This window comes from Macrosteles quadrilineatus, unplaced genomic scaffold, assembly GCF_028750875.1.
Source record: "Macrosteles quadrilineatus isolate MER2022 unplaced genomic scaffold, UCM_ALF_1.0 Scaffold_3__2_contigs__length_128488019, whole genome shotgun sequence".
Classification (NCBI taxonomy): Eukaryota; Metazoa; Arthropoda; class Insecta; order Hemiptera; family Cicadellidae; genus Macrosteles; species Macrosteles quadrilineatus.
Window position 1 is genome coordinate 70097122 of NW_026542596.1, and position 26652 is coordinate 70123773.

Sequence of the window (26652 nt, forward strand, 5' to 3'; positions counted from 1 at the left end):
TGCCTATAGAAATTTAGTGTCTTCACTCAGTATACATTATTAATTGGTTCGGTTTTGCTTAGGAATATAATTATGATCTACATTCGATGTACTATAATTTACAAATATTGGTAATAATATACTAAAGTCCATATTACCGTGTTTAGCCGTCAAGCACAACTGAGTACCTAATTATATTTGTATATTGTAATGTATTAATAACTATGAAGCACTTTTAATACGTCTAATTATTGGGCAACTCCTTTATAATTTGAACTAATAACAGTTGATTTCTGTACTAAAACTAAGCACAAAGCTAAATAGACTGGTGAGAACGAAAACAACCGCGAAAAAGCTGTTTTAAATTGCGGAAACGGGAGCCGGACTAGTGAGCTGCTTAGGCGGAACAGGCGGACCAAACTGAATACAAGCTGAGTACTGATACTTGATATGAGGATGCAGATAGAGGAGGAGAGAAGAGAAGAAGAGGAGGTATCAGTTGACGTGTGGAGGAATGTTTAGATCCGACAGTCGGGAGTCTCAACTTCCAACTAAACCATTTGGGAAGCCGAGTATTTTATAACTACTTCTTCCTAGCGGGAACAATTTGAGATATTTATATCCAACCGCTAAATCTTGTAATTTGAGAAGACACTTGAACGCAATGTTGAAATTATGCATATTTAAATTACTTAGCGAGTAGACGCGTGTGAAAATATTTAATTTTGACTCAAACGTGAGGATTGTTTAATTTCGGGGTGTTGGTCACGAAATAATAAATAACTCAAAGTGTGCAAAGACCTTGAAACTTACAATCTTTGGTGGTTTTAAATCTGGTTCGATGACGCTCGAGGTGTTTCGAATTCAACATTGATGTGAGACTTAATCAAGTTGGTTCCATCATTGATTTTGGAATTTGAAGTAGAAAAGCCTTCTTTAACGACCATCTGTAGCCATGTATTAAAATTGAAATCATATGAATTAGCACCTCCAAGAATGTTCTACAGTATTCAATAATATTTCCCCCCTTCAGTTTTTGTTACCGTGATAGTTGGTGTAACATAAAATATGCAATTGTTTACAATTCGTTGTCATATAAATTTAGCTTTGTTAAAATTGTTAGTATTAAAAAAAATCAGTAACATTAGTACACTGTCGGTGGTTAAGTTGAACTAGGTTGATACTTATTATGAATATAACAACAACTTTAACATGGGAATAGAATGTCTAGTTCTTATCTTACTCAAATGTTCTATACATCCTCGTAATTAGATGCAATTCATGCTTTGTTTTAAATTGACCTTACAGTCCAATTGCCCAAGAAGAAATTGTAGGAATTGTTTACAAACATTGTCGAATTGACATATCCATTACTCTGTCTTCCACCACCTGTCCTAAAGGTGAACGGCTGTGTTTCCTATGAGGGCAGGCGGCAATGTGTTCACCCCATTAGGTAGGCACCTACATGCTACATGCCAACATGTGCCTTTTAATTGACATGTGTCTGCGGAAGTTCACGGAACCGCCACCGCTAATCTTGTACTCCTCTCGCCACAAATCTAGTTTTTACAGGTGTTTTTGCCCGCATTATGCAGTGACTTTGCTTTAACCACGGTGTAAATTCAATTCAGTGCTTGTTTATCGGCAACATTAAGCTTATTAAATTCCCTTTGAGGCTGAGACAAATGGGCGAAAAGTGCACAGTATACGTTTTCACAATGTATTATAGTGTATTTACAAACAGGGGTTTCAAAATTGAAGTCATTTTGAGTCAATTTGTTAATATTTCAAACTGCAATAAAAATAAAAAAAAAATATTAAAAGTAAAATATCCTTTAGAACTGTGTAAAAAAAAGTTTTACCTAAGGACAGTTTGTTACAGAATTCTAGCCGGAAGCATGTTAAGGTGATTGGGTTACTTACGATATTGTTTACACTACGTCTAGACTGTTCACTTTCAATTAAATTTTATAAACTTAGGGCCAATTTTCAACTCTGAGAATTTTCATTTAACTTTAACAGTTCTGTAAATATAAAAAAATATAAAAATACCCCCGCCGCAGCAAACCTGCCGTCTAAGCGAATTTCCATTTGGCCGAATTGATTTTCAATTGATCTATTTAAATAACATTAGGTTTAACGAGTACCTAAGTTTGCTGCTACAAGGAAACTAATAAAGTAGTGTGTTTTTAGTAAAATATTTATAGCTTACTATAAAATAAATAAATTTGCCAAGTTTGATCAAAATATATCCATAAACAAGCAAACTACAACATTTTACAATATTCTCCATAAGAATAACATGGGAATTTTAAATTTACCATTTTTTTAGTTTTCTCCGTAACCAATAACCGTACAAAAACACTTTGATATACTGAATTGTTTGTTTTTTTAAGCTCTTTAAGGAGGTTTAGAGAAAAATTGGGAAATTTTGTGTTTTGAGGGTAAGAAGTGAGAAAAACCAATTTTTACCCCATAAAACCCCCCATAAAACCCTGTTCCCATGGTCCGATCATGCTGGATCGCGAACTCCTTCAAGTTTATCCCGCCTTACACCTTCAAACCAAATTTCATCAAAATCGGATAAAAATTACTCAAGTTATCGTGTTCACGGACACATATATATATATATAAATCTATCTATATATATATATATATATATATATATATATATATATATATATATATATACATATATAAAAATTTGAACGAATGGTGTTTTTGGCCTCTGGTGACATTAAAATGAAAAAGTAAATCAGTCCCGGGCCTAAGTCTTACCATGAGACCTACGGTAATAGCTACTTCCCTATAGGGAAATTCGCTAAAATGGATGTGTTTTTTTTACTACACGGATTATCTACGGTTTTTACTACACTTTACGTTTAATATTTTGTGGAGGATTAAGATTATAAAACAATTAATATAAAGTGTTGAAAGTGAAACCACAGGAAGCTTAGCAAAAACGATTTCTTTCATTGACATTTTCTAGAATTTAATGCACTTTTAATTTATTTTATTAACTCTATAGTCTAACCACCCGTTTAAGTCTCCAAAACATTTTCCCTAGCAACTTCATTTCTTTCAATCATTTTAGCCTCTGGATTGCTTATACATTAATTGATATTATAAGGCCTTACCTTAGCAATCCTGATTGCTAAGGTAAGGCCTTATAATATCAATTCATTTCTTTGCTAACAAATCAGAATTAATGTTGTTCAAAGGGTTGGTCAATGAACTTCAAACAAGGAAATCAGAATTTATGGTTTATATTATTTCTTGGTTCTAATCCAACCGTACGCAACCTAAATATTATTTATGGGTAGTTATAACATTTAAACCTAAAAAAGTGGTAGTGAATTTACAGACAATGTTCCAAACTTTTATTTTGGAACCTATCGATAATCTCAGAACCATCGCTGATGAAATTGGTATTATTTTAGGACTTGTATGCAAAGTAATACACAATTCGTCATGGTAAATTAATTATGCACTATCGACAGCAGCAAGTGAACTAATAGTGTGAAGTGAGTGCAGATTACTTCACAAGTGTACACTCTGATCTGACGGATGCGACCATTCACTAATCACATTACGTCTTCACGTTTATGCTCCATTAGACCGTCCGTTTCCGCGGAGGTCGTCCACCGATTGCGGGTTTTTCTGGTTGTAAACTGAACGTTTCATCATGTTAATGTTTACTAAAGATAGCAGCAACGAGGTTACCAACAGACCGGCTTGACCGGTGCCACGGCTAGGTGTACACTTAGGTTCACGGACGGCCAAGGTCTCGGCTTGTGTTTATATTTAGATCAATTAAGTTGGAGAGGAATACGTAAATTTTGTTTAATCCATGTAAAACATAAACATTTTTCCTGATTTATATATTTTTTAATACTTTTTATCGAGATTTTTTGTTATTTCGTTTTTATAGAATGCATTTAGTTTATAATGTAAGAATAATTCACTCTTTCATTTTTCTAATAAATATTTAAGCGAATTTTGTTTTAATATTTTCCTATACCGGATCTACTCTAAAAACGAATGTGATATTGTTATGTTATTACCTTCACAACAGGTCAATTACCTAAATGAGTTTTACATTTGGGTTTACCTCTGCACGTTTTTGAAATTTATTAGTGTAGAGATCGTAGATAAATTTCGAAAATATCATTATAGCAACTATTTTCTACGTATCTAATTTATTGTATAAATAATGTGGTATTTTTACGATTTTACATGTCTTCTACAGTACTGAGAAGTAATTACACGATTTCTTCATTTGGATTCAACCATCCTACTTGTTCAATTTATTAGTACAATTAAAAATTAGAAAATTTCAAATTTTGTAGCTAGTATTTTTTAATATCACGTTTACTAAATATCGTAATATTACGCATTACAATAATAATTATGAGTGCATACCTTAAATAATTACATTATTTGGAAATATTTCGAGATTAAATATTTAATAAATGCTTGATGTCTCAATAATATAGTTATTTATGTTATTTAACTTTGTTTTTTTTTTCACTGTAAAACGAAAGTAAAAGACTAATAGACTAATTTACACTAATCAACTTCGCATAAGGTTGTCAGCTAGTCAATTCGTTTTATTATGTATAGTCTTTAAAAATCTAGTCCATTAGAGTACTATCAGTATTAACGTAATCAAAAGATTTCATATACATTATTTTGAAAAAAAATCTTTAAACAAGATTTAAGTAGTTTTATCCGCCAGAAACGTAAAATATACTATAGCTTCCTGACGTAATTTGATCAAACAAGTTGTCAACTGTTAGTAAAGTTGATAAACCTTATTGCAAATCTTATTTACCATTTAATTTGATTTCACGTATTTCTTTGTAAACCTTGCGAATATATTGCTTGTACCTTAGTGCAAAACCGTTGTGTGTTATCAGTTGATTTTACTCGTTGAAATTACTTTGTTCCTGTAAAATGGTGTTCTGCGTTAACATAGAGCCTCTTGAAAGTTTTGTAAATTGACTTATTACTGACGAAGTCTATTTTACGTTTACGTTCGTTTGTATATTGTATTGTGCAAATTAACTTGTTGTTTTCTGTTAAGTCTTAGATGAAATTCATTAATTAGAAAACTAAATAATACAAATTACACTTTCCTTTACTGATGACTTTTAACTGTTAGAAGGTTTAACTCAACACGTAAAAACCTGTATGAATGTATAATTTTGTTTGTAACGATATAGTTTTATTTAAATTTAAACGTAAGTACATCCATCCTCATAACCCATCCATCCTCATAACCCATCCATCCTCATAATAACAGAAGTATTTAATTTAATGCTAATCGTCTTACAAAAAAAGTTATTGAAAAAATATGTAATTCAAATTTTACTAACGCAACAATTTAAATCATGTAAATGGACCAATTTCTAATATCGAACATAAAATTTCAAAAAATTATATTTAATTAAAGGATGATTAAAGATTTAAAGAAAGAACTCGTAGTCTACTAATGCCTCATTGCTAGTCAGTATGTGAATGTGACTCACCAATGGATATCCTACACGGCCGTGCTACGCTCCTGCTAGGTACGCTCCACGAGGAAGTTCACGGCACAACTGACGAGATTGTGGACCTAGAGTCGCCCGCTCGCCGCGGTCCGTCGTCCGTCGCCCCCTCCACCGTCACCACTGGCACAGTCGTCTGTCAAGGGGACGACTCACGGCGTGTGCACGGTGCACGACAGAGGGATATGCAAGGGTTTCGAACTTTCGAGGAATGATATTTTGAATAGACATTTTAAGTGTTTAGCTATTAGAAAATCCCGAGGGGTTTGAACAATATTGAAGAATGCTAAGAAAAGAAAGTTAAGTGGATGTATTATTGAAATAAGTCAATATTTACTTTGCAATCATAACAATATATATTGGGTTGTCACGGCTTGTTCTGGGATGAAAGTGCTTTTCAATCTTGGGAGGTTTCATAAACCCTATGATGATTGGTAATATTAATACGATTTCACGAAATAAAAAGGTGAAAGACAATCGATAGTTGATTGAACATGGCTGAGAAAGGAACTAACAAAATGTAAACAGATTATAACAATGATTGCAACATGTGATCTAATTAACAGATGGCAGGCAGTAGATGTTAGACATAGTACTTCTAAAAACCCTCAACCACCACTATACTCAAATTTTTAGGGGATAGATTGCGCTATGTGCATGGAGAATGTACTTAGGGACATACTCTATGAGATTTATACGTAGATGAGAAGATCAAGAGGTTAGAAGATCAAGAGGTTCTAAGTTTTTGAGGGGTGGTACTTTAAAGAAAAAAAATAAACGTAAATCTTGGGGTGTCATATTTGGACACATTTACCTAAAATAAGCAGGAAAATAACCAAACTCTAGGAAGACAAGAGAGTGTTACAACACACAATAGAAGAAAAAAGCTTCCTTTAAATTTTAAAAACAAACTCAGAACGTTTAAGTTGAAATATACAAAGGGGTTGAAAGTGTGATAATAACAACGGTCGAAAAGAATGGAAACGTATTAAGCTGAATGAAAGGAAAGAAAAAAAAAGATCTGAAATACAAACTGACTGAAGAGGTACATTGAAGGTGATAAAACAAAACTAAAAGAAAATTGTTGTAAAGTTCCTCAAATTTATGAAAAAGTGCTTAACAATGTTTAATGCGATATTATAATCAGAGTGAATAATGAGGTGATCCAATCGTTATAGCTCATTTTAGGATGAAAGTGCTTTTCAACACTATGGGAGGCTATGAAGAGTCACCTAGGCCTATTTCAACGGTTTTGAAGGAATTTGATGAGTGAAGTTTTAATTTATAGGCTTTCGCGTCTGGTATTACCACAAAATATAAAAAAATAGTAATAAATAAATAAAATTATTAGTAAACTTTGTGTTCTCTTAGTGTTGGCACTGAGGATAAAAAATATTTGAAATAGATTTTTAGATTAAGGTTAATGGAGTTATTATTAATGGAGTTATAGTTTGTATTGCATAAAGAGATATGAGAAACATTCTTTGATAGGAATTTCTACTGCTTCGATTTGAACAAATGTGAGTAAAGGTACTGTGGACATTTTAGAATGATAAAATAATTATTTCTATGTAATAATTAATTGAAATGGGATGGTTTTTCACCGTGAACCTGATGATATAATAGTAATTATGTAGTTTATCTTTTCGTAAATGGATTACGAATTGTATTACAATTACAATTCGTAAGTGTATTACAATACCTAAATAATACATTTTTGTACAAAAATATTACATGTCAATATTTAATACAGCTCTATAATTTTCGACTTATAAACACAACTTGATTGCTATATAAATGGTATATTGCTGTTGCATGCACTTAAGTATAGATAGGTATTACAGTAATAACTCATGGGATATCATATTCGAACCAGACTTGTCCATGAAGAAGCCTGGAGCGTTTCTAGTCATGAACACGCATTCGCTACGTACTTCTATCACTTCGGCTTGCAATTGAAAACAGTTATTCTGTCAATTATAAAACATCTCTTATAGGTCTTGGCGTAACAGTCCATTGCAGAAGAAATACGTAGTGTCCATAAAACTACATCGAAATTATTTCCCACTCTCCTGATGGACAATTTAAATTACTATTTGAAATCACAATTTATACGGAAGATTGTTCTTGTGTAACCAACAGTTAGGCGCAAAACAAAACGTAACCATGTAATATCTTCATGAATTTCCTGCCTTTACCAATGTTTAAAATGTTCTTATAACAAATCCATAGCACCGAAATACCTGCACAGAATACTTATAGCACAGTTAAGTATTCCGGAAAAAATCGATTGATCCAGAACTCTAACGATTTTACAGGTAACTTTGCAAAATTCTATGGACGACCTGTAACCGAGGCAGGAAAATCCAAAATGTGAATAAAAAAGTATAAAATGACTCATAATAATATCATATAAAACACGGTGCAGTGCGTGCAGCTAGCCGGTGCGGAGACTTGGGTGCACTGCCTCATAGATAGTGGTTCCAAGGTCGTTTCCAACCAAGGTCGTATCACGACCTTCACCTTGCTATCATAGTGACTCAGGTCATTGAACTCACCTGCACTCACGGGGTTGTTTTGGTTTGTTCTAGTTGCTTAATGTTGTATTAAGTTGTAGTTTTCTTGTACTATAACACAGTGTCGTTCCTTGGTGTGTTGCGTTTGTATTCTATGAAATATGCTATGGTAAAGTACTATAAAATGTCTTGTTAGTTAACTTATAGCAGCTTAATCTGTGAATCGCAACGGTGTATTAGCCTAGAATAAAGTCCTTTGAACGACTTGCTTCTTACAAGTATCGCCATAATATTCCTGTCACTCAGCTTACAAGATATTCAAGTTTATTTAATGTGATTAGTTCTGTGACCTTTGACACTCTAACAATAATTGCATCAAAGAAAGTAAGCAAATCACATGTAATCTTGGTGATTTTCTTACCGTTGTCGTTGCGACCATTCTGTGTGTACTGTCCAAAGTTCATTTTTCCTCCCGGAGTTAGCGGTGTAAGTTTAAATCAAAACTTTTTTTACCTACAATAAATCGTGTACTATTTTTTTGTGTAAAATGTTTGTAGATTAATTTTTGTTGGTAATTTTTGCTTGATGGGAAAGCAGCCAGTCTATTATCTATTTTATTATAGTATAGATGTAAAATAGTAAGATTATGTCATCGAAACTGAATAGCTGAAATAATATTTTTAGGCCCTCGCCTAGTTATTTAGCTGGTCGTATAGTCTGTATGATGGAACCAGTCTCCTGGCTAGGTCTACATAGGCTGGGTCAATCCCAGGTAGACGGAGTCCGGAGGTATCTTCCTTCATACAGACTATAGTATATTAGGTGCACAAAACACTCATCGACCCACATACTCATGGTAATATTGTCATAAAATAAAATTACATCCAGCCAGCGCCGCTATCATTTGATAAAAACGTATCTAAATGGGACGTACAATATAGTATCAGGAAATGGTTGTTGTCATCTACCGTATGGCTCCATTAAAAACTGTTCAATAAGGCTTAGCGGGTTCAACGATCTTGATATGCTTTATTAATCAACTCCTTTACGTTAAACAGTGAAGTATGTGGTTACGTTCTTACGATCGTTCCAGTAATGGATTCGTGTCGTTGTTACAGTTAGTGGAATACTTCAACCTGTTGTGAGGTTAGAATGCTTATAGATTCCTTATATAAAAACCCATTTTTGTATGGTTTTTTGAACTCTGTTTCATTGAAATTCGTAAACATCGGTAGCAGAGAACTAGACTGGTGGTATAAAAAAATTAATAACGCGTGTTTTCTTAGGGTTTGTTTAAGTTAACAACAAACCATTACTGCATAAACCTAAATAACAATGTTTTTTACTGCATAACATTTTAAAGGGGTGTCAAAGTCCAAGTCCAAGTACTGGTTTTAATAGAACCAAAGCCAAGAATCACGTAAGAAATTGAAAAAAAAAAATGCTGAAGCGGGTATTCAATGGATTGTTCATGCGGCTCAATGAATGTCAAGTATACCAAGGATGTTAATTGAAGGACATTGTTTACAAGAAATTAAAACAAAACGACTCAATAAAGTTAAAATGGCATATATAACTTTGATGTACATTGTTTCTAGTGTTAAATCTATTCTATTTATAAATTGGGGGTATACTCATTTTCCAGCTGTTTCCTCTGTCCCATCAATGTGGTCAATCCGTCTTGGCCCTGTGTTTTGTACCGTAACAGTACTGTGTTTAGACTAGCGCACAAACAGTAGTATATTGTCACTTGTACAGTAGTGGGACCTTTAAATGAAAAAGTCACAACATTCTCTATCTATAGGCCAACATAGATTTGTACTGCTTAGTGCAGCCCGTTAGAAGATGGCTGGCGGGAGAGTAACAATCGGGAGAGCGAAACAATTCGCCAATTGCAGAAGTGAACGGCTCAAACCGCGCCTCAAGCTAACTACTAAGCGTTTGTTGTCAGTAAATCAATTTAATTGCGGCCCTCAATTATGACGAGTGACCAGACCAATTTGTTACCAGCTTTGTTGGAATCGAGTAAATTTTATTAGTTAGGCAGTAGTCAATACCATTTTTATTTATGTTTTGTTCACAACGTTTAGTCACCGAAGGGAAGTCCATAGATTACCTATAAGTTAGAAAAAAAAATTATGTCGATGCTATTCGTATGGTTCGCTATAGTTTTCAGTTATGTACTTTATTTCGATATTCTTAAACAGTATTAATACTGAAAGTAAATGTACAAGACGTACTTAAAAAACATTGTGGAAGACAAATGGTTTTTATTCCATCCGTATTATTGCAAGCAACACGAATATTAAATCAAGAAGTTAGTTTTTCATACACTTTTTGCAACGTGTACGTTAAATATTAAAATACGTCGTTAAAATACAAAAAAATCGTGAAATCTTACAACCAAGCAAGAAAATCGGAAAATAAATAAGCTGTCAACTGTATCGATTGATAAAAAAATAATACAACGCAACCTGAAAAATATGACTCAAATCCTACAAGGACAAACCTTTTTATCCCTTTGGCACAGTCTCTTTCGAGTGTCGATGAGAAGAACGGTTTAGGAGGCTGTGGTGACACGGTCCTCTGCTGCTAATGTATTTGGTCGCTAATGTTGCCGCTTAGCCACGGCCCAGTGAATCTAACAGTACTTACCTCCTCCTCACCTCCCTATAGAAACACTGTCACTTTTATCACACATCTTATTTGTCTCATGATTATGACGATGAGATGCAGTCTAGTATGGTGCTTTACTACTTGAGTCTCATTTTAATGTTGGTCATGGTCAGTGTGAATTGTAGTTACTGTATGCATGAGTAGTTGAGAAATACCTTTAGTGATTTGAATTTTAACGAAGATTTATTATGTTGATAAATTATTCGGGCTATAAGAAACAAAGGCGATACTCACTGAGCAAAAGTCAATTGACTACTTTAACACATATTTGTGATGTAAAGTTAACAATCTACGTCACGTAGAAAATAACTACAATTAGGCATCTTGTTAATACTCGTACTTGACACTTTTTTTGTAATCAGTAAATGATTTAATATACATGTAAATCTTGTATTAAAATAGTGCTCCCAACAAGCAAAATATCAAATTTCAGAGTGTTCTTATTTTAGTAAGCCAATTGATACCGTACACGTATTCTTGTAACCTACTTCCTTCTGATGTTAGATTAGGTTGTTAGGATAAGTTAAGTTGTCACGTAAAAAAGTACATTCCTTCTGCCGGCAACTCACCCCTACCTTACTTGGGCTTGGCGCAACTAATGCACGACCTTAAATTGTTGTTCTACGACATTTTGATTGTTGCTCTACCTCACCACTCCAGACGTACCATTAAATACATTTCCCTTGTACGACACTCGCACTAGCTACACAGACAGACGCCCCACATCGACGCCGACTTGTGTCCCGCTGTCCCCCAATTCACGTACTCTCCATTGTCCACTGCTTCACATTGTCTGATTCTCACTTCTCTCATTCCTGTCTTGCTGATTTCTCCAACCTATTATGTCTTTTTGATTTCGCCACTTCCGTCCTTTATAGATCCTTCCGCTCTGCCGCATACATACATACTTCCTTGTTGAATTGCTTACAATTACTAAACTTAGCTGTATGCTTAATTTAGGCATAGTGTAGTACTAATGTATTGCAGAAGATCTGTGTTTAAGCTTGAGTGGTTAGTATTTAGTATTTTGCGTTTTAATGATCAGTTTTGTAATGAGTTGTGTTATGAATAATTTTAAAAGATCTTAAATCCTGATATTGAGCAATTCAAATTCACACTTGTCAATTATCAGTGTTTTGAGATGGGGACGCCACCTAGGTGCGTATTTTAACCCAAATATGAGTGAAGGATGAGTGTAGAATGTTGTGAGATCTGTGTAGCTTTGTATCTGAGTAAGATCAGCGGTTCCATTAGTCAGGATAATTTATTTTCACCACACTATGATGTTTTTAGCTGCTTTACATACGTTAATTGGTGGCTGAAAGTTACGGTTTTCTGGCCATGCCAGCTGTCATCGTTATTTGGGGACCGAGCAGGTTTTTACATCCCTACGGCCGCAAAATCAGCTGCCCACTTACTTTCTTAAACATGAATGCATACACAATCAGTATCCATAGCATTTAATTGTTTTATTGTTACCGCTGCCTAGCAACTATTTATTATTATTTTTGCTGATTCCGCAAATTATTTCTTCACATAACCTTAAAGTTGTAGTTGTGTTGACTATCAGTGTGCATTATTATCGTTGTGAATAGTGGTAATAGGGTATAGTGTGGTGAAAAATAACGTTCGTACCACGGACCGAAATGGTTTTGCAGCTCTCGATCGTTTTAAGTTCTCGAGCCGGCAAAACCTCATTTTCGGCCCTAGGTACGAAATATACTATTAAAGCCTAATCAGGAACAGCTGGGTCCGGTTCCGGAACCATCAAAAAGCTACTGATTTTTTTTAGGAACCACACTTTTAGTTTTTAGCAAATGAACAGGTAAAAATCCCCCTCGTATGACCAACTCTTTTACATAAGATTGCAACAGATGTAAACCATACACATTGTAATTCGTGATCACTGTAGAATTGTTATGAGGCAGTGTTGTAACTTTTAATCAGGGACGTCTTTGCGATAACAATATGTTCTTTGGTGTATTTCCCAGTGGCAAGAACTAGAATATTCAATTATCGAACTATTGTTACCTTGGCTACCTTTGTTTTTTGCAGATAGATGCTAAACAATATGTTTGTGTTGGATGCAATTGTCTGTGTCTAGTATAACTGATATCCCTTTAAAATTGGCATATAGTGAAAATAAATTAAGGTAAAATTGAATTTTACACAGTTTTAACTACTCAGTTGTAGTTTTAACAAAAAGACAGAAAATAAGCCTCCCAAATGCAAATATGCATAATTAATTAACACTGCTAAGGCTGTTGCTTTGAGTAAACAAAATGGTTTCCAGAAAAGGTGCTAACTTTTATGGGGATTAATTGTAACTATATTAAGTGACAATTGTACTTTCAATCATAACATTTAGTCGACTGATACGTATCCATAATTAAATTGTGTAAAAACATCTAAACTGTGGCTCGTAGAAAGTCTTATGCTGCCCTAACACAAAGAATTTCACAAATTTACTAAACAAAATTGCAATTTTAAAATAAACTAGCTGCAAACCACCCATTACATAAACATATCGGTGCTTCTTTGCAGATAATCGTTCTTCAAGTAGCTGATCGTTATTTCGTAGATGGGGTATATTATATTAGTATAGGATAGTATAGGAGATTAGTAAAAAAAATTACATATGTACTAAAACTTAGGAGTGATAATTATCGTACAAACTGGGGTTTCGAAGTTTGTTATTTCATTTACAAATTAGTTAGGAAGCGTTTTAATAACTAAAGACATCCTGACCAATTTAGTGGACACGGGAATGTTTTATTTTGATTTGTGTCTTAGTTTTTCATGTGTAGGCAGTGTAATTAGGCTCTTGGTGACCGAAAGACTGATTTAGATAAGACTTATTTTGGCTTTCTTAGGCTTAAACGTACAAATTACAAAATTTGCAGTAACCCCCGTAATTTGTATCATGTCGATTTAGACAAAATTCCAACCTGTAATGTTAGATCTAGACTTACACCTAAAAATATACAACTTTGTAAACTTCTGAGATGTATAGACGCGAGGCGACCGTCGCAGATGGCTTCGGTCTGGTCTGCGTGGGGAGTGCCTTCAATGCAGCGGACGCAATATAGAGGCTAGCGCCGTGTAGAGGAGAATAGGCAACCATCTCACACACTACAGTGATTCTGCTGTTGTGTAGTGTAGGCCTACACAAACACACTACACAGTACTGCATTGCTATCACCATAGCGACGAAAAACCGCGAGTAGAACCTGACTGTGTCATTCATTAAATGCAAAACTTAACTATTATTAATCGTGACATTTTGTCGTTTGAGTGAGACACAACACGTTTTAATAAACGATAAATCATGTTTGTTCCTTTCGTCAAAAGACTTACTTAACTGGCGAATTTAGTAACCGTAAAAGATAGTTTATTCATGAAAGCGTGTTTGTATATATTTATATTTTTGTAATCAAGATATCTACGTTAAGACAACACGTTTTTGTATTGCTATTGCTATTACTGAGGAAACACATTAAAGCTAGTTAGATCAAGGTTTAAAACGATGAAACAACCTATTTAACACAAATAAATATTTTAAAATGTTAAATTGTTGCTAGTAGAAGTAATTTTAATGTAATAATCTAGTTTCGCAGTTCGACGTGTAACTCATTATTGCAGTGTATTAACAATTCGTACTATCGCACATAACCGTGAGCTAGCAAAAAGATGAGTTAAGCCCTCACAATATAAATCATCGCTATGTCACTTTTGGAACGTCAATCCCAGAGGTCTCTAGTTCAAATCCAGCCAATCACCATAAGTTATATAACAATGCCACGAAACTCTAGGCCTTGCCTGAAGTAACGTTTTAACTATTCCAGGCTAGAACGACTGTTGTAATACTACAGAAAGATGTTGAACGTTGAGTTCCTGGCTTGGAGATCTACCTCAAGCCCCGTCTGGTTGCACTGGTCAGACAGAACCTATGAATAAATGTTCCAGGCTGGCGGTCACGCTCCCATCTGCCACGCCTCGCTAAAGCTATTCGTCAGCCAAGATTAAACAAATTGACGTCAATAAAGTGATAATTTAATACTTCCGTAATTAGCTTGGAGTTTCTTTTGCTTTTTGCCAATATTTCTTGGCGCTAATGGCCGTAATGTTCTACAATGATTGTGTAATCCTCATTTCTTCGCCGCATTGCTTCTACTCTCTCTCATTTGTGAATTCCCTCCGAATAGTTTGCCATCGCCTGCTCCGTCTCGTCTCGGCGAGAGTGTACTGTAACCTAACCTAACCTAACTTAACCTAACCTAACCTAACCAAACCTAACCTAACCTAACCAAACCTAACCTAACCTAACCTAACCTAAAGCTGCCTGAAACAATCACAGCTTAAACAGTACTATTAGGGCTAAGCAGTACACTCTCGCCGAGACGAGACGGAGCAGGCGAGGGCAAACTATTCGGAATTCCTTCCCCGCCCGCCGGGAGAAATATCGTACCTGCTCCAGGTAGAAAGTTGGTGAATTTGGACATTAGAAACGACCCCAAAAATGTTGGTGAATTTGGACGTAGCCGTGATTCGTTGTGTATTAGCTAAGCATGTTAATTGGTCTTAGCTACATTAGGGTGTGTTGCTGACCTAGAGGTTAGAGGCTTGGACTTATTGCTTGAGGGACGGGTTTAATTCCCGACACATTCACAAATAGGCTTTGGACCGTTTTCCCAAAACACTTTTGTGCACCTCCTTTATACCTCCTCGAAAAATTACCACAGACGTAGACAATAGCAGAACAAAATGACTCGAGAATTTAGAATTTTTCTACATGATTTTCAGCTATTTTTCTATATCCATATATTTAATACACAGTTGTAACACTGTTTTCTCAGTTATTACTGGACCGATCTACAAGATGTATGTCTTAAATTAAAGGATGTAATGCGTAGATTTGCCGAACTTCCTTAGAACTTACGTTTTTTAAGGGCTAAGCACTATAGCCCTTCTAAGGTCGAGTCAATACAATTCTTATTGAAGATTATAATACACAGTTTATAAATGATTTGTCAGCTGTTTAATGCTTGTCAGACATTTGTTATTATTTTTATACTTTCGGTATTCTATATATTAATTTGAAACTGTTTTTCTTTGTCACAGCTAATTTGAGAGAACGACTGGGCGTAGAAACTCGGTAGAGGTGTCTAAAGAAAGGTCTTGGTCTGTAGATGAGCCATCAAAAGAGAAATGTAGTAAATTCCCTTAGGGCTCTGCCCCAGTGGCCTTTAAAATTCCCATCCCATGTTATTCTTATGGAGGGAACAAACAGGGTTTTGTCATAGCTAATTTGAGAGAACGGCTGGGCGTAGAAACTTGGCAGGGGTGTCCAAAGAAAGGACTTGGCCTGTAGATGAGCTATCAAAAGAGAAACGAGGTAAATTTCCTCGGGGCTCTGCCCCAGAGGACTTTAAAGTTCCTCAGCAGATTTGTTTACATATGTTTAATTTGTATGTATAATTTGTTGTATAATTGTTTACATTACGACCATATGCATAATTTTGCACTACTTTTTAATGAAACAGCTGTTAATATTTAAATTGTGATTTACTAAATTTGTCAAAATAAAGTATTTGCAATAGTTTTTTTCTGATTTTAAAATTGATTTTCTTCAGCATCGTGTTATGTTTTGTAATATTATGTTCTATTACCAAATCAGTGGAAAATCCTAATATCACAGTACCGGTAACTCTTAAATTATTTCTTTTAGAGTTAACTTATATCAATTTTATGGGTTGGTTTCTGCCTTTTTTACCACTTCTTGGAGGTTGTATGTAGGCGTGTTGAACGTAGACGATATTCTTTGGCGTATTGCATCTGTAGACGATACTTGGGTTGGTGTAATTATTACAATGGAATAAAGCAAGAAATCCTGGACAATTTGATATACTAAAAATAAAACTGAATTAACACTGTGCTACATTTCTTGAGCAATCATTGACAGAACCGATTTGCAAACAATAAAAACATAGGAAAGTCATAGAACACAACCAAGTAGAAGAAATAGAATGTTTTTTTCCATTTAATATCATTATTATAGACAACCTAATGCGGCTATGAGTGGGAAACATTTGTAGAAATCACTAAAAAAAGATCAGCTTTTGAAAAAAGACACAAGTATTTTCTCCTTATGTTGTCACAAGGGGAAGGTAAGATTAGCTCCTTATCGACATTCTGAGTTCATAGAAAATCTTATCAACATGAACTACATAGGCTATAAATAAAGTAAAAGAAACAAAATAAAAACTATTTGAATAATAGAAGATCTTACAACTCTGCAGTGAGTTTACAAGTCTCACTTAGATGAATCATCATTCTGGTAGTCTATATAATTTTAAGATCCGGGGCTCCGTTTACCATCGGATTCGTTAATACCCTCTAACATTGAACCAAAGTATGCCCAACTTTATATTATAGCCTATACGACGTATACGCAGCTGTTACTCACAGAATGGGTCAAAGATCCGTGAAATGCGGCCAACTGCTGATGCGTGATTAAAATTACTATCTTTATTCCGCACAACGAATGTAATGAACAAGACAACAACGAATGTGGGAATATACATTAACAAATTATCTCCATAGCATAAGTAGCTTATTAGGTTATCAATATGTGCAGTTCACACACCATTTATTTTTCAAATGTAACTCGAATTAATTTAAAAAATTCATTTGGTTAAACTAATATATTGGTTTGATTAACATAAATAGTTTATACAGGCCCAACTATCCGTTCTACTTCATAAAAAGCAATCCTTAAATAAAATACAAAGATAAACAGTATTTTGTTAATTATTATGTCTTTTATTTTATCTATTTTTTTTTTCAATTTGTAATATTATTATTTTCTGATAGCGGAAATCTCTCACGCACGGGTAGTAGCCTATGTGAGAGGCATTTCATATTTAATGACTACGTTAGTATATTATTTTAATAATTTATATCATTGCATAACTATGAAATTTTTACTGGCAAAGTATTGTAACAATGTATTTCCTTACTGAAGTAAACATGATTTTGATTTTATTTGATTTGATTTGACAATATTCCCGTTGCGGAGCACGGGCGGCTAACTAGTTAAAAATAAATCCATGTTGGTCCAGCGAATATAACAAATTCTACAATATTCTGAAATTTGTCGGGATAGCAAATAACTTTTCTTGGTTAAACTTCAAAACAGATTTTCTTGGTGATTGGCATTTCCACGAACGTTTCTAAATTATTTTTTAACTAGTGTACATGTTGCTCGAAATCGAGCAATTTCAAATAAGTACATGAGTTGAGGAGTTACAAATAAACAAATGACTTGTTTAAAAACTAATAACAGTCATAATTTCCGATGATTTTAAAAGGGCCCCAGGGCCTCAATCTCTAATTATTTACCTAAAAAGAAAGTTTCCTGCACAACTTCACGCTACGCTCTTTCCAATGACACCAAAAACATGTCAATCGGTTCAGTAGTTTCGGAGGAGTAATTGTCACAAAAATCCTGCTTGCGTATTAAATAAGTAATAGATAATCCTTTAGAACTACGTCACCAGAACATTAATATAAACTATACTTCGGGTGGGCATTAATTGCGCCAACTGACTTGAGTCAGGAATCCGGGTATTCTTGAATTGCGCTAACTACTCCAGGGAGTACCAAAAGTTCATTAACTTGGCCGCAAGTGGCGGACCTTTTTTTCTGTATAATTGAGTAGGTTAGGTTAAGTTAAAATAGGTTTGGTTAGGATGACACGTAATAGAGGTTATTCCTTCTGCCGGAAACTCACCCCTAGCAGGCTTGGGCTTGGCGCAATAAGGAACATTGTTTGGGACCCTTTGAGTGCTTGGTGCGATTAAGGAACTCTTTGGCGCAATTAATGCACGACCCTTACTTCATTTTATGCGATCATACATATAAGTGTAATTCTTCGTTATTAAATAAAAGCATTTGTGTATGACATGAAAGATATGAAGTCTATTATAAGAGTAGGTACTAGTGTGCGTGTTACTCGAAATCGAGCAATTGTCAAGTACCGGTATTATACAGGAGTTATTAAAAAAATAACAGTCTTCTTCAATGAGTGCTCAAAATCGAGCAAATGTCAAGTACCGTTGTTATTTAAAACTGCAGTAATAACAGTCATAATTTTCGATTTCGATAAGTTTAGAAGACTCAATGCTTATGAAAATAATTGAAATACTCACTCTATTAATAACGGGTTGAAATAATAAACACTTATTGTAAAAATGTTTTATCTTTTTTCAGAAGCCGGCCTTATCTTTTAGTGTTTTATAGAAATATTTCCCGAATTATAGCTGTTACTAGTAACCATTTCTTGCATGTATTCATTTAATCTGACATTAGGTAGGTTTTCTTTTCCACTGTGACAACATGATTTGTATATTCTTCGTGATTTTTTTACTTGCAAAATAAGTTGGTAAAAATTATTCATCTCTCCAAGTGATTGTGTATCTAGATTCCTTACTGTTAGGCCAGGCCTCTCATAGTCTTCTCATACGTATAAGATTTCCTCTTAACCTCCTCCTGTTTTCGATATTTCTTCTTTAAACTCAAGAAATTTTATGTTTTTCCAACAAAACTGATTAACTGTTTGGATTGGTCTATAACCTCATGAATATTACAAACATTAATATTTACTCCCAAGAAGCTGGTGAGTTTCTTTTTATATACAGCAGTTTTTTTGTTATTTTTTATTTGTTTAACGTAATTCTTATGGTGAAAACCCGACCTTTGAAAGGGTCTCACGCCCTTAAGGGTATGAACTTTTAAATTCTAAAACCTTAATGCAAAACTACGAATTGGGCCGAATCTTTTGACACCTTAAACGTTGAAATTGGTCCACAAATAGGGGAGGGGTTGTGTTCACAAAAGCAGCCCTCACGTATTAATATAAGAGACACGTATTAATATAAGAGATGGTGTAAATGATACATAAAATGATAATCAGACAGTGATAAACGCAAATCAGTCCTCAGCTGATTACAAACAATTCATCAGTACACGCTTGAGAACAAACAGTGACTTATTAAACCCCAGGTTTAACATCACATTGCATTTATTTCTTCCAGAACTAATTTTCAACCGATTTGATCGTTTCATGTGACTAAAAATCATTCAGTCATGATTTGATTTAGTGAAACAATCGGCCAATCAACGCCTCACGACGTCCAGACAACGGATGACCCGTTGAAGTGTTGACGTTGAGTCTGTCGTGGGCCCTGACAAAGGTTGGAATGGGACCGGCACACTCGGCCTGCTTTCGGTTTCATCCTAGATCCGTGCTGCCCTGGAGTGATAGTGCTGATGATAAAACGCCCGATTCACCACCTCAAGTAGCTTTGACGGTTAGATTATTTTCACATTACAATAGCCGACTTAGCAGAGGTCAGGACAAGAATATAAGAGCAGAAAAGGTATGGATCATAAACATAAATAAATGACCAAAATTTACCATTATAGTATTTATATAGAACCATTAAAATTTCAAAACGATATTTTAAGGTTATTGGTATAGTATTCGGACCATTTACGTAATCTGTTAATGTTTATGATCCCTACTGTTTCTGTTCTAATATTGGTGGATGTGGGGATTCCCAGTGACGAGCTGGGTTTAAATACTAATCGTACATTTGATTTTAGTTCGTATTTTAGCTGGTAATCATTATATTGAACTTTGCACTAGTCATGAGATGTATTCGAAAAATGTTAGCACATCTCCAGGGAATAACACGATTCTTTTTACACTATCATATATGCAACTGTTACCGATACTTGAATGTAATACGTATTGTATTACACTATCAATGGATTTATAATTTCTGACATACTTTTACATTAAAATCTGTCTTAATGTTAGTAAAGAAGTGTACATTTGACTCAAGTATATAACTTGATACGATAGTAAACACCCAATGACAAGAACAATTTACAATTTGTTATGTATAGATAGGTTAGAATATTTATAGTCCATGCAAACTGAGTGGTGTTTCTTGTACTCTTGTCGTGTTAAACTCTTAAAATGTTTATTTATATATTTATCTGTTATTCATCATACATTTTTCTGTTAAATATCTATTTATTGAATTGTATAACTGCATATTTATTTATTAATTTAAGATTATAACTATCGTTACTAATCATTTTTGTAATGGTCTTTGGCCGTTGGAATGGAAAAAAATAAAATAAAATGGGACTATTTTCTTAGGTTTAGTAGCGGACGAAGTAATGAGTCAGAAATATATGCAGCTTATATTTTCGAATTTATCTGATTCCTATCTGAGCCCTAGGACGAAAATAACTACTTTATCCACGCAACAAATTTATAGAAGTTTTGTCTATAAGCTGCAATATGACAATAAACATCCAACTGTACTAATTTATCTTATTTGTTCAACCGAGTTAAACACTTTCAAAATCCGCTATAGCATAACCTTTGTACTGTATACCCAGTCCCAATTATCTATCCTCAGTTGTAAAACAGCCCGAAGAAAATTAAATCATTAAGCGATCATCTTATCCATCATAGACACAATGTAGAGAGAAACTATCCAAGTGAAATAGGCCTTTGTAAATCTGACATTATTGCAGACCACTAATGAATTAACAATGGGTGCTTGGAGCTGACCGCGAATGAGATATCTTTGTTGTTGACCATATAATTACCCAACATCTGATAAACAGCTTGGTTATATTTAGGAGTAATAATTTATAGAGATGGTATCGCCCATTCAAACTTTCCTAGCTTCCGGAATTATACGGTTTCTCACAGAGTTGTGTTCTCAGCCTGGCTATTGCCCTCGTGTACTCTAGCTTGTGTCTACTTGGATACTCAACTCTCACCTCGAATACTCGAATTAGTAGCCAAAATATTTAAACAGTTCGTTTTTCATCTAATAATATAATCGGTTACAGTCAGTATTTGATGTATTTGTATTTCAGGGGTACAAATTGTTAAAAATATTTCAAAGTAATTTTTATAGTAATATATTCGCATTTAAAATGCTGTGTTTTCATTAAAATATGCTTTAAACATGATTATTTTACCAGGTTGAGGGTTACCAAGAAAACTAAAAAAATATACATGTAATCGAGGTTTGCAGTAACATGTGATTAGGGGTAAAGTTCTAGGGGATTTTAATAATACCGGATAACTTGTTATCGAGGTTCCACTGTATAACAAGTAGTGTCGTACACAAGTGGGGGAGCGAACTGGTCTAGTGGTTAGAGCGTGGGACTTCGGTTCCTGGGGTCCCGGATTCAAATCCCGCCAAATCACCAATGGATTTTATCTAAGATATAACGCCGCAACCCCTAGGTCTAGCCTGAAGGAATGTAAAAAATAATTCCGGGCTCGTGCCGTACGATAGCGTCTTATGACAAAAAAGCTACACAAGTACAACTCACGCAGCATGTACTACAATTGATTATGCAAACCCGGGACTTGCAACAACGATACACAGTCCTACACTCCTCCAAGTCCTTGAACAGACCCAGTAGGTCCGAGCCCTAGTGGTGAGAGTCAAAGAGTTCGAGGCTCCGGCCTCGAAGTCCCGGGTTCTACTCCCGCTACTCATCAATGACATTTTGCTATAATGATTATACCACGGCCCTAGGCCTTTTCTGAAGTAATGTATAAACGGTTCCACGCTGTGTCCTAGTGTCTTATAGGATCAGCACCAACTGGAACTTGGAGAAGACACACGTGTGCAGCCATCAAGCCAGGCCTCAAAACAAGTGAACGCTACTGATGAGCGAATCATCGCACGATAATTACCATTTCCTTATAAAGCGGCAATCTGCGCAGTCACGGGCAGCCGCGGCACGTTTACCGACATTTGTTGAGATTTGCTCTCCCTCTTCCATCGTCAGTCGCGTTCAGTATCATCGGCTACGGCTACACTGTTGTAATGTCCTTCATATCTACGCTAAACTCTAGTCTGGGACTGATACATTACTTCAGATTAGATCTAGACGGCCACGGCGTTATCACATAGTAGACATTGCATTGGTGATATTTGGATTTGAACCCTCCGGGACCTCTAAAACTTGACCAACTAACTTCACAGTAAAGCTAAATTAACCTAAGCTCAATTCAATAGCACACTATAGCTGATTGTTCTGATCCACAATTACAATAGAAAGAATCTAACCTACGCAGAAATTGCACTGGTGACCTTACGAAAGTGTTAAATTTTGTCAAACAATTCACTCTTGGGTGTTGTACTATGAAGTTGATGTTTTATTCATATGAACCAATTATAACTAATCTTTATCCAAATGTAACATTATTGACTAGTATTGTCTGAAATGTACTTGGTAAATTACAACAAGAGTCATTATACGGTTAGGAGTTACGGTTATAGAGTTAAGTGTTAAGTGTTGTGTTTTACGGATTGTATATTTTTTGTCAATAAAGTTGTTCTAAATAATCCTAGCAATTAAACGTTTGAAATTGAGATGCGTTCTTAGCAATATAAACGGTAAACAAACTCTAAACCATCAAACATCCACCGTAGAGCCGGGAGCAAGCAGTTATATTCTAATAAAGAGGCGTGTAAAAGATCTACAAGTAGCCATCATATTAAAATATCTAACGTCCTAGAGCTTTATATCCCTATTAAAATGTAGAAGCGTATTAAAATCCGTCGTATACCATGTGAAGCGGAAGTAATGTAGAAGTTATATTTTCTATTAGTCGCAGCTTGATGGCTCATATGGTGGTTTATGGGTTTTTTTTTGTATGGTTCTATGTTAGAGTAACTACCCATTGTCAGATCAGATTGGTCGTTCTATTTGTACCTAGTGGGGAAGTTGTCTCAAAGAAGTCCTGTAAGTTGAACATAGTAAGATTGACTATGCCAACACTTTGTATAGCATTTTAAGCATACCATGTTTTCATGGTAATCCTCTCTCATGTGAGAGATCAAAAAGGGCATCTTAGGGAAAGAACGTGAAGTATCAGATACGGCTTTTGTCCCTATTTACATCATCGGACTCAAAACTCTAGCACACTGTTTTAAACATTGCTGCCACTAGACCAACTCATTCCTTAAAATTAGCAAACATAGTGTGTATATCTCTTGATAAGGTATAACAAATTCTTAAAAAATTGCTGCTAGTAGACTACATAGTGCTTTTCCTGAATGCCTTGAAAATTTGTGATGTATGAAATGTTTGTTAATGTGACCACTTGGTTTTTTTTGTGTGGAATGAAAACGAATTTCAAAGCAAATTTCCTCAACCTGTTGTCTGGGATTTGTGTACATGCAAACTTATGTATAAGAAATCCTTCGCGTTTCCTATAATCCTGCGAGAGCGTGAGACTACTTAAACCTCCTCCATTGCAATGTATCGCAAGTGAAGGGATTTGGCTGACTCTCTCGTGACTGTAGCCCACTCGTATCAACTACACATGCGACGTTGCGATTAGTGACATTGGAACGGTACCGTTGGTGGAACGCTATGGCAAATCACGGTGACATTAATGTACCTGTTACTCGGTATAATAACAGAGTGCTATTGTTCCCCGTCATCGGCCCACCCTTCTGATCTTATCGATTGTCTCTTGTCTCATTGACTCTCACAAGTCTTGTTCTCATGAGCGCCACGTCGCGTCGTGAGACAGGGTCACGTGACAGACGATATATTGGTATCAGAGTTGAACATCGAGTGGATTCTGGAGTGTTGTCAAAGATCGCCAACTCGATGCTGAGAAAAGTCAGCAGCTTTTTGATGGTTTGGAACTGCGCCAACTGTCCTTGATTGGGCTTCTTATAAATGGAACTGACTTAGAACCAGCCTTATTAGTCGGTAACGCTACAAGACCATATCACTCCATTTCAATGTTTACGAATATAAGACAGAATTGGGATTGACAAAGATTAGTACTTACTTTCTTATTTCTCAAAAGCCCAATGATCAAAGATATTCCATTGGGTCCAGTTCAATGAATGGATAGACTATATACCCCACAAAAATTAAAATACCCGTGATATAGCTTGTATTTTTTCAACATTTGATTGATGATAGCATTTGACTCTGAGATGTAGTTTACAAAACCACATCCTCTAGGTACCGTTCCGTATTTTCAACAACCCGTATTTTCAGAAGTAGCGTTGAAACGTGTTACTGACACAAAATATTTCCTGATCTTATTTTTCATCCTTAGACTTGACGTGTATACTACATCTAGTCAAGCACATACAACAACATTCAAGTCAGCCAACATAACAGTCAGTCAAGCCATACATAATACTTTAAAGCCTCTAACAAGAGAGTTAACAACGCAAACAATCGAGTCTGTTTTGTTTAAAATGAAGAGTTGATTGACCAATGATGCGATGCGTGAAGACTGTTAGGAACAGACGTGCCAAGGCAGGGGGGGATGGGAGGGGAAGGGAATGTTTAGTGAACCCTGCGGCGACTAATGGAAATTACAGTTGGGGACACATGGTTGAGTCTCGGAGACAAAAACCAACAGAGAAGTTAGCAACATCACGGTGGGAGCTGACAACCTCGAGAGCGACGCCCGACAACTGAGGAGGAACCTTCAAATGTGACTCATTCTATACAGGCCACAGAGTTTCTTGCAACAAGTTGGTGTCACATATATACGACACTCACACTTCATAGCATATGTCTTGTCGACATGGGATAAATGCTTTGGTAAATCATATCTACAATTACATACTTCCTAACTTTCATCAGAAGACTTCAACATTTAAGAAGTTAAACAATGTTACAATATAACCTTTACGGAGATACTGGCCCTTCAACGCCCTTTAGGTGAGTCGGTGGCTCAGTCAGTAGTGCCACGGACTATGCTGCGGGTTCGAATTATGGTACCTACCACTACTATTTATCAGCACAGTTCATTCTTGTACCGGTTAACCACTTGCTTTTATGGATACGTTCCACGCAACAGTCCGAGGCCTATATGAACGGCCAAATTCAAGGTGTATAAAGGGCGCCTACCTCTTTAAAAAAACCAACAGATTCTAGCAAGATAATAACTTTTTAAAGCAATTGAAGAAATCCGGAAATCACGTATAGTATTATTAAGAATATTTATAATGTACCTTTCTGGGAAACACCAAGTATCGTCAATAGAAAGTTTAATTAGTGAAAATAGGTGATCCCTGTTGGCCATTTTAAACAAATACTATAGAAAAAGCTCGTACTTTATAAATTTTCAAACTAAAAATGGCAATATACTTACATTCCAGATAGGAAGGAAGATAACTAAATGTTTCACCCCGGTTTATAGCCTCAGCAAAAAGGTTGCCTCGACTTCAAGATGTGCAAAGGCAAGATGGATTGCTTAGCTCAAGGCCGTAGGAAAATGCATACTTGTCGGCGAAGCTTTGTATGCAAATATGTTCCTGGGCGGAACACTTTCGACGGTGAATGACCGCGACTGAGGTAATTGTTTGTATAATAATTACCACTGGTTACTCGTGAGTATTGGTTACGCTGAGTTGCTTGGATTATCTGCTACGGATGGCCAGTGGATTGTAATTACTCAAAGTAAAGGTAAACAACGATAAAAAATACTCTTGAGTATATGCAAAGTAGACACTCGCTTAGTATCACAGCTTGTCGAGAGTATGTAAGTTCTCAAAAGTTGATATTGCAGTTTAAAAGACTTACTTCACTTCCAATTCTTTATAAACCTAATGGCTTTGTTTAAATCCAAACACATATTTATAGGCTTGTAAGGTATCACTAACATACATTTTTGGGTAGAAAACGTAACAGGAGTAAGGTACGCCTTAATTACAAAAGAGAATTCAAGATTATTTAATAAAACTTCACGTAAGACATAGCAACTATTGTGATAACAGATAACTACGCAAGCTTTAGAATTTGCCTTCCGTAGAAGAGGCAAACCTTGTCAATAAACAATA

The 26652-nt window shown here is 35.3% G+C and overlaps 2 protein-coding genes across 2 annotated transcripts in view; one reads left to right on the top strand and one right to left on the bottom strand.

The window, feature by feature from the left end:
- The window catches only part of LOC128988767 (uncharacterized), an 86251-nt gene extending 80678 nt beyond the window's left edge, over positions 1 to 5573 (bottom strand). Inside the window, exon 1 of the mRNA XM_054410385.1 lies at positions 5511 to 5573. The gene's annotated coding sequence lies outside the window, so the exon portion shown is untranslated. The remainder of the gene's footprint in view (positions 1 to 5510) is intronic.
- LOC128988768 (autophagy-related protein 16-1-like) overlaps positions 1 to 26652 on the top strand; it is a 204403-nt gene that overhangs the window by 125852 nt on the left and 51899 nt on the right. The gene's annotated exons all lie outside the window — the stretch shown is intronic.